Below are 12,655 nucleotides of genomic sequence, written 5' to 3' on the forward strand. Positions count from 1 at the left end.
TTGTGACCCAAAATATGGACCAGCTCACAGCAAAGGTACACACCTCGGATACAGTGCTAAGAATGGCACAACTCAACATGTAGGGGGGACACAGTGTCACCAACTCAATATGGGAACATCTGAGTCTGGAAGATGCTCCCAAAGCACCGCAGAACCTTATTCCTATCCCCCTCCTCTCTAATTAAATCCATTTTTGTTAAGTACTAGCATTTGAGATGAATCAGAAACACCACTCCTTATTCCATGGTATTGTTTTTGTTTTAATTACTGGTACTGCAACAGTATTTTTCCTGCCTTTTTTCTTTTCATGTTTGTGTTATTTCAGTTACATTGTGGTGTAAATGAGCTTTTGAGTGGGAGCCAGGGAACCTAACCATCATTTTCAATATGGTTTCTCTGGGAAAATGTAATACCCACTTCCAAACACCCTCTGAAACATGACACAGGCTGCTTTTGAGTTGAAGGGGGTCTATTTGGCTTTTGTTTTTACAAAACAGTTTCATATTATTTGCTATGTTCCCTTGAACTGATGTATTAGGCTGGCACGGCATTCTCCTGTCCCCCAGAGAAGTTAGGTCAGTTGAAATAGGTCACACAGCAGAGCAGGGCCTGGTCTTCAGTCTCTTGACTCCTAGGCTATTTGACCTGGGAATTTTCTAGATTAGTCCCATTGGAAAGGACTGTGCACTGTGCATACGAGTACATGCCTAGATTCAGGAGAAGATGACCACCTGTGTCTGATTCTAAGAGTGTCTCCTCCCCCAGGTTATCACCACTTCTCTGTTCCATCCACATTTCCTCTTTGGGGGATGTATGCCTGTTGGTCATGCCAAGGGGACCACCGGATCTGACGGCTGTATCTGGTGGAGAGAGGTGGTTAATCCTACCTCTCCTGCCAGGTCACATTAATGCACATGCCAATGATCTTGGTTCATTTCTTCCACAGATATTTGCCTAGGGCCTATCCCATTATTGTGCTAGGTGCTGAACAGATGCAGCCGGGAGTAAACACAGAAGGGAGCCCTCTGCTTTTGCAGAGTTTTCAGTCTGATGGGGAAGACACTTATACAAAACAGCCACAGAAAATGTGATATGTGTTTTCACAGGGGAAGAACCTGGCTGGTAGTGCAGGAGACCTGGGTTCGATCCTTGGATAGGGAAGATGCCCTGGAGGAGGGCATGGAAACCCATTCTTGCCTGGAGAATCCCATGGACAGAGGAGCCTGGCAGGCTGCAGTACTTGGAGTTGCAAAGAGTTGGACATGACTAAACGACTCAGCACAAACCACCTGATACATGGAGCTCACTCCTTGTAAAGGGCCCTGATGCTGGGAAGGATTGAGAGCAGGAGGAGAAGGGGCGACAGTGAGTGGAATGGTTGGATGGCATCACTGCATCAGTGGACATAAGTCTGAGTAAACTCCGGGAGACAGTGAAGGACAGGGAAGCCTGGTTTGTCCGTGAGGTTGCAAAGAGTTGGACACGACTTAGCAACTGAACAGTAACAACAAGGTTAAAGTTGAAATCACTGCTTTTGATTCCATCATGGTTTTCATCTTAAAAATACTAATCAGGAAGACTTTATGTGACCAGCATGGTGCTAGGCCCTGTACTCAGTGAATAAGGCATTGAAGTCACAACTGAGCAAGGACAGTGAACTTTTACTGTGTAGCAAACTATGCCAAAACTTTATGACTTCAAACAACAAGCATTTGTTATTTTTCACAATTCTGTAGGTTGGCTAGGGGATTCTTCTGCTCTGAGTTGGCTTGGCTGATCTCTGTGGTCAGCTGGGCGTTTGAATGGAACTGCATGATGGAGAATGAGCTCATCATGCATCAGGCAGGCTGGCTGGTGGAGGGAACTCAGGCAGGTGGCTTGTTGCTGATCCTCACAGACTTCTCAACCCCTAGTATGATAGAGTCTTCACAGGGTTGTCTCTGTGAACCTAAAGAACAGGAGACACTGCAAACTCCAATATACAAGCACTTTCTAAAACCTCTGCTTACAGAACATCGTGATTGAACATTTGCCAAATCATGCTCCACGTCCAAGCCCAGAGTCAGGAAGAGTTTGGACCACGCTAGGGTGAGTGTGCATGGAGTATGTGAATGTATTGGGGGCAGTCCTTCTGTGATCCAGTACTTCTGTAATCTACCTCAAACATAGCAATCAGAGCGTTAATATGCTGTGATAAGTGTAAGGGAATAAACAGAGCCCATGGGTAGAGGTGGGAGCAAGTAGCACAGGGAAAGTTTCTAAGCAGAGGCAGATTTCTGTCCAGTGGGTGAGAGTTTGGTAAAGAGATAAGAGGACACAGTGTTGCTGTTGTTCAGACACTCAGTCCTGTCAAACTCCTGTGACCCAGGCCAGGCTTCCCTGTCCTTCACGACTGAGCAACTACGCACACTCACAAACGTCCTTAAGGAAAGAAGCCTAACAGTCCAAGCCAAACGTGAGAAAAGACTATGACGCATTCATAAATGATATTTTTTTCTCTTTCCAACTTGCTTTGTGTGACAGACTCTAGGTCCATCCGCATCTCTACAAACGACCCCATTTCACTCCTTTTAGTGGCTGAGTATCATTGTACCACGTCTTCTCTACCATTTATCTGTCGCTGGACATTCAGGCTGTTTCCGTGACCTGGCTATTGTTAATAGTGCTGCAATGAACACTGGGGTACATGGGTCCCCTTATGGTTTCCTCAGGGTATATGCCCAGTAGTGGGATTAATACATATATGTGGAATCTAGAAAAATGGTACAGATGAACCTATTTCCAAGGCAAGAACAGAGATGCAGACATGGAGAACGGACATGTGGACACAGTGGGGGAAGGAGGGGGACACGCTTGGAGACCAGGCACACGGACATACATACACTAGCATGTGTGAAATACACAGCGAACGCAGCTTCTGCCGAGAAGCCGCTGTGCGGCGCTGGGAGCTTCGCCCAGTGCTCAGCGGCTGCGACCCAGAGGTGGGGATGGGGGTGCAGGGGAAGGAGGGCCAGGAGGGAAAGGCTATATGTATGCATACAGCTGATTTACTTCATTGTTTGGGAGAAACTAACACAACATTGCAAACCAATTTTACTCCAAAAAAAAAAAAAAGAACATGAAGCATTCACATAAAAAGAAATGCAAATATCCCTAGGTATGAAAATATGTCAAATCCTACATATTAAGAGAGAAAACCAAATGAGTTATAAGATGCCTATCGGACTGACAAAAGATGACACATATATTGGGTAGGTTTGGAGTGAAAGGAATTCTTAATCCTTATAGGTGGGAACTTGATTCAAACGCTCTCTACCAAAATTCCCTGTATATAACCTCCGATTCTTCAGTTCCACTTCTAGGAATTTATCCTGCAGCTGCATGTGTTCCTGCATTTCACTTGCACTTTGGCCTGCATCTGCATATGTTTTTTAAATGTATTTTGCGTGTATTAAGGAAAAATACTCAAATAACTTGAATGTCCATTGATAGGGGTCTAGTTAAAAATGATGATCATCATATAGTGAAACGGTCTGGGTATGTTCAGAGGGATGTGGAAATGCTCAGGGAATGACAAGAGATGAAATATCGAAATATAGTGGGTATAGTATGCCCACCACATATACGAGGGAACACTGTAGCTAATACTGTAGGTATTACACACTTTAAAATATGTTGAGAAGATGGCTCTCATGTGAATTGTTCTTACCAAAAATTACACAGAAGAGCACAAGGAAATTTTTGGAGGTGAAGCATAACTTTAGTGCCTTGGTTATGGTGATGGTATGGTGGGTGTAGGTATATGTCCAAACTCATCAAGTGATGTATATAAAATGTACCTAATTTTGCATATCAACTATATTTCAATACAGCTAAAAATAGAAAAATTTCCTAATGACATGTTATAAGTTGAAAAAATTAACAGATGGCCTTAAGTAAAACAGGAATAACCATCTAAGACAAAATGTAAACCGTCCCGGTGGGGAGAGTGTGTGCTCACATTGCAAGAGAGAGAGCCTTGTTCCTCCTGTGCGTGTGTGCACACTAGGAGATAACGGATGCGAAACGCTTCACGTGGCACCTATTTACTACACGAACCCACTAACCCAAGTAGAGTGCAGATTCAGTTTACAAAGAATTTTAAATTCCCCCTCATAGCTCCCTCTGAATTAGGGATTACCTCTTCTGGTTCACCATCGAGAATATTGAGACTGGTGTTTCATGGCCTAAGCTGCTTGGCATGTTGCTGGGCTGTTGTTAGACTCAGGGCTTCAACTCCACACCCTGTGCTCTTTCTCTCATTATTTTTTTTTAAACACATAAGGAAGCATTTATCTGAGGTTTAACATGAAGTCATACAAATAAACTTTGTAAAAACACAAAAATCCATTGAGTCATGGCACAGCTAGCAAACGGCAAAGTAAAAACAAAGAAAATGCATTGGTGGCTATATATAACTGGGCATAGTTGTGTCTTGTACACTGGAAAGTCTTTTTCAAGGTTGATCTTGGATCAACAGAGGACCAATCTCCAAAGGTGTTTTGCAAGATAGGCTGGGGATGGGTGGGCAGTAGTGGATCATGTTCAACTCAGTGAATGTCCCGTTGAATACGCCTGGCTCCTTGGATCTCTAGGTTAGGGAAATTTTGGTGGTGGTGGTTTAGTTGCTAAGTTGTGTCTGACTCTTCCGGCCCCATGGACTGTCAGGGGGCCTGCCAGCCCCCTTTGTCCATGGGATTTCCCAGGTAAAATACTGGAGTGTGTTGCCATGTCCTTCTCCAGGGGGTCTTCCCGACCCAGGGATCAAACTCAGGTCTCCTACATTGCAGGTGGATTCTTTACCAACTGAGCCACCAGGGAATCCCTGGGGAATTTTATTTCTACTAATTAACACAGTGAGAGAAAAGCAGGAGGAAGCTGAGGAGGGGGGTTGGGATCTCTCAAGTTCACAACACAAAGAGGATAAAAGCTTGTCAGACACTTAATCACTGTTTCTAAACAGTTGCCAAACACCTACACCATTAGACTAGGTTTCCTCAGGTCTGACAGGCACAATAAGTGCCTCGGCAAACATTCCTTGGACTAATCACTTTACATGGATTAGTTCAATTTATCCTCACGACAATCCTATGAAGCAGGTGTTCATATTAGCTACACTTCACCCAGGGAGAAAAACTCCCTGCTTTTATCCTTGTCATTGTTCTTTAATCACTTAGGGTTTACCTTGGTGAAAAGAAAGCTGGTTGTGCACATCTGCTCACATTCAACTCAGTGAATTTGAGTAATGCAAAGAATAGTGAATTTGGTAATGCAGAGATCACTTCTATTCAGCTTTGGGATGTGGTCCTTCAGTTCAGTTCAGTCGCTCAGTCGTGTCTGACTCTTTGTGATCCCATGGACTGCAGCATGCTAGGCCTCCCTGTCCATCACCAACTCCCAAAGCTTGCTCAAACTCTTGTCCATTGAGTCGGTGATGCCATCCAACCATCTCATCCTCTGTCTTCCCCTTCTCCTCCCGCCTTTAATCTTTCCCAGCATCAGGGTCTTTTCTAATGAGTCAGTTCTTTGCATCAAGTGGTCGTTGGCCTTGCTGTATGTGACATCTGGGGAATTTCCAGAGCAGTTCCTGGAAGCCGAATGAGCAAGCCACCTTGTGATGTTCTGATACCGAAGGGTAAGGGGTCACTAGCCTTCTTCCATGTAAACTTCCCTGATGAAGATGGTCCCAAGTGCCAACTTCTTCGGATTTCTCTGGTGACTGAGCTGGTAAAGAATCTGTCTGAGGATCCCCTGGAGATGGGAATGGCAACCCACTCCAGTACTCTTCCCTGCGAAATCCCCTGGACAGAGGAGCCCGGCGGGCTATAGTCCGTGGTGTTGCAAAGAGTCAGACACAACTGAGCGACTAACACTTTCACTTTCACCAACTTCTTTTTTCTCCTCCCTCCCACTTCCCCTTATTCTTCTTAATGTGGATAACTATCCGCAAAGCAGAGATTCCTCAGTGTCAGGCTTTGGTTGCACATGAGTCGTGACTTAATCTTCAAGACCACACTCTGTGAGACTTGCGGGTGTCCCGGAGTCGCCTCCTTCCTGCCAGTGCCTGAGAGCTAAATTGTTCCATTTTCAGAAATCCAGGGAGACTGTTGTTAAACAGAGCTGTTCCTAAAAATAAAATGATATAAACTTACAATTAAATAAATTACATTAAAAACAAAGGTAATAAACGCACTAAAGTAATTAAATATTTATCAGCACATTCTTGGAAGTACCATTCTCCCCAACAACAGTGCTGCAGATGACTGAGGTTTTGAAGGAAGCAGCAAAGTTGAGAGACGGACCCGAGGAGTGGGACACCTCAGAGATGTTAGCTCAAGCTGGGTTGCCTTTTTCCCAGAACGAAGCTACATTTTGGCTCCATACTGCATTGGAGATGGGGGCATTAAGGACGGTTCCTTGGTGGCTCAGACTGTAAAGAATCTACCTGCAGTAGAGGAGACCAGGGTTCGATCCCTGGGTTGGGAGAAGGGGATAGCAACCCACTCCAGTATTCCTGCCTGGAGAATTCCACAGACAGAGGAGCTGGTGGGCTAAAATCCATGGGGTCGCAAAGTGTTGGACATGACTGAGTGAGTAACACGTGCACTTTCACTGAGAAAGTTTGTAGAAACTCTTGCCTGATGGGAGAAGAACCACGACAACAATGAAAGGGGATCATGGCCACAGAGGGTCTACTTTCTGTACCTGATGCTATAAAAATGTGGCTAGATTTAAAAATGTACCTGATGCTATCAACTGCCCTGCCAAGAGAGAGAGCGATGGTCTGGTTCTCCTGTTTAGCATAAGCATCCGCTCGTTTCCTCTCACTGGGTAGTAAAATCCCAGAAAGGGTTGGGACCACAACGCCTCACTCCCAGAAAGGAGACTGATCCATGATGATGAAGGTGCCACACCCCAACTCTCCTATAAAGCACATGAACAAAAGATGACTGTCTCCAGAGGCCACAGACAACAGAGTTGGTACGTGGTGCTTCTTCACAGAAAGGCTCACGATCCATAAATATATCCACTGGAATGCAGGACAAAACATAATGTATAAAAGATTGAATAGAAGATATATTATGCTAGTGCATGGCAATCCTGTCGGCAGGAATTTATAGCTTCGATATATTCCCCATTAAAAGTGGTTCAGCTAGCTGGTAGAGAAGCTCAATTCATCTTGCATCTGTTGCGAACCATCAATATTATGGTTTACTCATTTAAACTGGAAATGGGACCAAATATTTGGGCTATTAATAATAAAAAAATATGAAAATCTTTGTATTGGTGTTCATCACCTGACTCCTTCACTTTAATCAGAAGTCTGTTTACGTAGGGTTCAGATAACATTCCTCACCTGTGATGATGCAAGTCCATGAGAGGCAGAAATGAGGAGGAAAATGATCGAATGTCCCTTTTCTCAAAGAGACAGGCGTGTGCCCCTCCCTTGCTGAGGCCGTCTGCCCACAGGAAAGGCAGAGTGGCACATGCAAGTCTTGTGCATTGTATGTAAAAAAGGAAGGGGGAGGTTGGAAAGTTGGAAACTGGTAAGAGTGTGAAGGTTGCTTGGGGCTTCTCAGGTGGTGCTAGTGGCAAAGAACCCACCTACCAACAGAAGCCGAGAAGGGAAAGGAACCCAAATCTTCCTGGGAGCCTCCAGGGAGAACAAGGGTCTGCTGACTCCTTGATTTATTCTGTGGCTTCCAGGACTGTGGGAGAATAAAATTCTATTATTTAAAAAAAAAAAAAGAACCCACTTACCAATGCAGGAGACACAAGAGGCAGAGGTTCAGTCCCCGGGTCAGAAAGATCCCCTGGAGGAGGGCAAGGCAACCCACTCCAGTATTCTTGCCTGGAGAATCCCACAGACAGAGAAGCCTGGCAGGCCACTGTCGTCGGGTTGAGAGAAGCCTGGCAGGCCACCGTCTGTGGGGTCACAAAGAGTCAGACATAACTGAAGCGACTTTGCTCAGAAAACAGGATAAGAGTCTGAAAAGCCATGGACTTCCTGGTAGTCCAGTGGTTGAGAGTTCACCTTCCAGTGTTGGGGGAGCAGGTTTGATCCCTGGCTGGGGAGCTAAGATCCCACAGTGCCTTGTGACCAAAGAACCAAAACGTAAAATAGAAGTCATAAAAAATTCAATAAAAACTTTAAAAATGATCAACATTTTTTTTAAAATCTAAAAAAAAAAAAAAAAAAAGAATGGAAGGCCAGCAAGCATTCAAGTGCAACCAGTGATGCTCGTGGATGCATCACAAGCTGGTTTGTGTTCCCAGGGAAAATGCCAACCCCAAGCTCTCCGTCAGTGGGGTTGACCTCACTGTCGTGAGGTGTGGTCATTCTATTGTCAGATTGCCCATGGCTTACACTGTGGATCCTCAGAGGAGGCCCTACTCTCCTCTAGAAATAATTTCTAAATGTGTCTGATGGATTTGCTTATGACAAGGCACCCAAAGGTGCAAGGCCAGAGACAGCCCACACAAACAGCAGGGCTCACCCCTGGTGGTTTCCTCGAAATATCTCTCCTCCTTGCTCACACCACCTGCAGCTCCCCACTCCCTCCTCCCCCGCTCTCCCACCTCCAGCCTTAGCCTCAGTCTCTAGTATCTGTCTTAGACTCACCTCCTTGATTTTGAGTCCCTTTGATGTATCCCATTTGACCCCTGTTCTCAGCTTGAGGGTCCTGAGTCTGGGCGCCTGGGTGCCTGCACACCTACAGCTCCCAGAGAGCATCCCGCTCAGCTGGTCTGGGCTTCACAGTGGCCCTGAGAGTCCCAGGCCCCGGGAGGGGATGGAAATAGAGGCTGATCTCTTTACTCACTGTGGCTTGGGTTAACTCCCCAGTGGAAACTCTGCCCTCCCTTGCTCTATCATCATTCTCCATGTCCTCCTGTGCCAAGTCAGTGGGCCTTCTTTCAGGGGCGGTGCCCAGGCCCCTCAGTGTCTGTTCGTCCAGGGCGGCCCCCTACGGGCACTGCACGCAGGACCTCTTGTCAGACGAGTGTTGGCGGAGGACCGCTTTGAGACCTCGAGCTCCACACTGTGGCCCTGGCGCTCCGGCAGCACCAGCGGGTGGGGGCGGGCCGCCCTGGCTCAGCCGTCTCCCTCTCCCAGACACGCAGAGTGGCGTTCTGCCCTCCCCATGTGTGCCTGGGGCTTTCCGGGCTGCTTTTAAAAACCTATAGCACTTCCTGTCTCTATCACTCATTTGGGCGGTTAATCATGACACTCTAGAAATGTCACCTCTGGACAGTGTGGTGTGTGTGTGTGGAGAAGTGTTGCAGGCAAGTGAAGGGACAGGACCGTCAGAGGGCCTGGGTGGAGGGACTTAGGCCGTGGGACCAGCACCTGGGACAGCAGAAGGAGCCCGGACTGGCCTGTTCCCCCAGGGCCGTGACCCAGGACGCGCGGTGCGGCGTGGCTGGGAGCGGGGTGTTGTAGCTGGGCAGCTGGGTTTTAGCAGTGACCTGGCCAGCATCGGCGTTGGACAACTGCCACGGCCCCTCTGAGTATCCCTCTCCACACCTTCAACACGGGGTCTATAGCTGCGCTTTCAGAGCAGAAGCCACTTATCAGCTCTCATGTTCCCTGGGAGGGAGCAGGACTGAAAGCGCACCTTGATTTTTTCTGTTTACACTGTCTGTTTCTTGGCTGGTGAGGTGAGGATAAAGATTCCTGATTCATGTGTGACTGACCTTCCTCTTCTGAGTCTAGCTTTCTCAGAAGGGGGGCCCTCTTTCATTTTTTAAAAAATTATTCTTTTATTTATTTTTGACTGTGCTGGGTCTTCATGGCTGCACGGGCTTTTCTCTAGTTGCAGTGAAGGGGGGCTGCTCTCCACTTGTGGTATTTAGGCTTCTCATTGCAGTGGCTTCTTTGTTGACGAGCATGAGTTCTAGGGCATGCAGGCTTCAGTAGATGGCTCCTGGGCTCAACTGTTAAATAAGGGTGATGCACGGGCTTAGTTGCTCTGAGACATCTGGGATCTTGTTGGGTCATGGATAGAACCTGTGCCCTTGCATTGGCAGGCAGATTCTTTACCACTGACCCAACAGGGAAGCCCCACTCTCATTTTTTTAAATTAATTAATTTTTATTGAAGGGTAATTGCTTTACAGAGGTTTGCTGTTTTCTGTCAAACCTCAACATGAATCAGCCATAGGTATACATATATCCCCTCCCTTTTGAAACTCTCTCCCATCTCCCTCCCCATCTCACCGCTCTAGGTTGATACAGAACCTCTGTTTGAGTTTCTTGAGCCATACAGCAAATCCCCATTGGCTGTCTATTTTACAAATGATAATGTAGGTTTCCATGTTACTCTTTCCATACGTCTCACCCTCTCCTCCCCTCTCCCCACGTCCATAAGTCTGTTCTCCATGTCTGTTTCTCCACTGTTGCCCTGTAAATAAATTCTTCAATACCATTTTTCTAGATTCCATATATATTTGTTAGAATATGGCATTTATCTTTCTCTTTCTGACTCACTTCACTCTGTATAATAGGTTCTAGGTTCATCCACCTCATTAGAAGTGACTCAAATGTGTTCCTTTTTATGGCTGAGTAATATTCCATTGTGTATATGTGCCACAACTTCTCTATCCATTCATCTGTCGGCGGACATCCAGGTTGCTTCCATGTTCTAGCTATTGTAAATAGTGCTGCAGTGAATAATGTCATACATGCATCTCTTTCAATCTTTGTTTCCTCAGGGTATATGCCTATAAGTGGGATTGCTGGTCATATGGTGGTTTTATTCCTAGTTTTTAAAGGAATCTCCATACTGTCTTCCATAGTGGCTGTACCAATTTGCATTCCCACCAACAATGCAAGTATGTTCCCTTTCCTCCACACCCTCTCCAGTATTTATTGTTTGTAGACTTTTTGATGAGGGCCATTCTGACCCGTGTGAGTTGATATCTTATTGTAGTTTCCATTTGCATTTCTCTAATAATGAGTGACAATATACAGCATTGACATACTCCTTTTCCTATTTGGAGCCAGTCTGTTGGCCCATGTCCAGTTCTAACTGTTGCTTCCTGACCTGCATACAGGTTTCTCAAGAGGCAGGTCAGGTGGTCTGGTATTCCCATCTCTTTCAGAATTTTCCAGTTTACTGTGATCCACACAGTCGAAGGTTTTGGCATAGTCGATGAAGCAGAAATAGATGTTTTTCTGGAAGTCTCTTGCTTTTTCGATGATCGAGTGGGTATTGGCAATTTGATCTCTGCTTCCTCTGCCTTTTCTAAAACCAGGTTGAACACCTGGAAGTTCACGGTTCACGTACTGTTGAAGCCTGGCTTGGAGAATTTTGAGCATTACTCTACTAGCATGTGAGATAAGTGCAATTGTGCGGTAGTTTGTTTCCAGTGGTCATGTATAGATGTGAGAGTGGGACTGTGAAGAAAGCTGAGTGCTGAAAAATTGATGCTTTTGAACTGTGGTGTTGGAGAAGACTCTTGAGAGTCCCTTGGACTGCAAGAAGATCCTAAAGGAGATCAGTCCTGGGTGTTCATTGGAAGGACTGATGCTGAAGCTGAAACTCCAGTACTTTGGCCAACTCGTGCGAAGAGTTGACTCATTGGAAAAGACCCTGATGCTGGGAGGGATTGGGGGCAGGAGAAGGGGATGACACAGGATGATATGGCTGGATGGCATCACTGACTCGATGGGCATGGGTTTGGGTAAACTCCGGGAGTTGGTGATGGACAGGGAGGCCTGGCGTGCTGTGATTCATGGGGTAGCAAAGAGTTGGACACGACTGAGCAACTGAACTGAAGTGAACTGAATAATGAGTGATGTTGAGCATCTTTTCATGTGTTAGCCATCTGTATGTCTTCTTTGGAGAAATGTCTGTTTAGGTCTTTTCCCCACATTTTTGTTGGGTTGTTTGTTATTCTGGTATTGAATTGTATGAGCTGCTTATATATTTTGAAAATTAATCCTTTGTCAGATGTTTCATTTGCTATTATTTTCTCCCTTTCTGAGGGTTGTCTTTTCACCTTGCTTATAGTTTTCTTTGCTGTGCAAAAGCTTTTAAGTTTAATCAGTTCCCCCTTGTTTACTTCTGTTTTTATTTCTGTTACTCTGGGGGTGGGTCATAGAGGATCTTGCTTTGATTTATATCATCAAGTGTTCTGCCTATGTTTTCCTCTAAGAGTTTTATAGTTCCTGGTCTTACATTTAGGCTTTAATCCACTTTGAGTTTATCTTTGTGTGTGGTGTTAGGAAGGGTTCTAATTTCATTCTTTTACATGTAGCTGTCTAGTTTTCCCAGCACTATTTATTGAAAAGGCTGTCTTTGCCCCATTGTATATTCTCCTTTGTGAAAAATAAGGTACCCATAGGTGCATGGGTTTATTTCTTAACTTTCTGTCTTGTTCCATTGGTCTATATTTCTGTTTTTGTGCCAGTACCATACTGTCTTGATGACTGCAGCTTTGTAGTATAACCTGAACTCAGGAAGTTTGATTCCTCCAGCTCCATTCTGCTTTCTCAAGACTGCTTTGGCTATTTGGGGTCTTTTGTGTTTCCATATGAATTGTGAAATTTTTTGTTCTAGTTCTGTGAAAGATGCCATTGGTAATTTGATAGGAATCACATCGAATCTGTAGAC

Source organism: Odocoileus virginianus, chromosome 31 (assembly GCF_023699985.2).
Source record: "Odocoileus virginianus isolate 20LAN1187 ecotype Illinois chromosome 31, Ovbor_1.2, whole genome shotgun sequence".
Taxonomy (NCBI): Eukaryota; Metazoa; Chordata; class Mammalia; order Artiodactyla; family Cervidae; genus Odocoileus; species Odocoileus virginianus.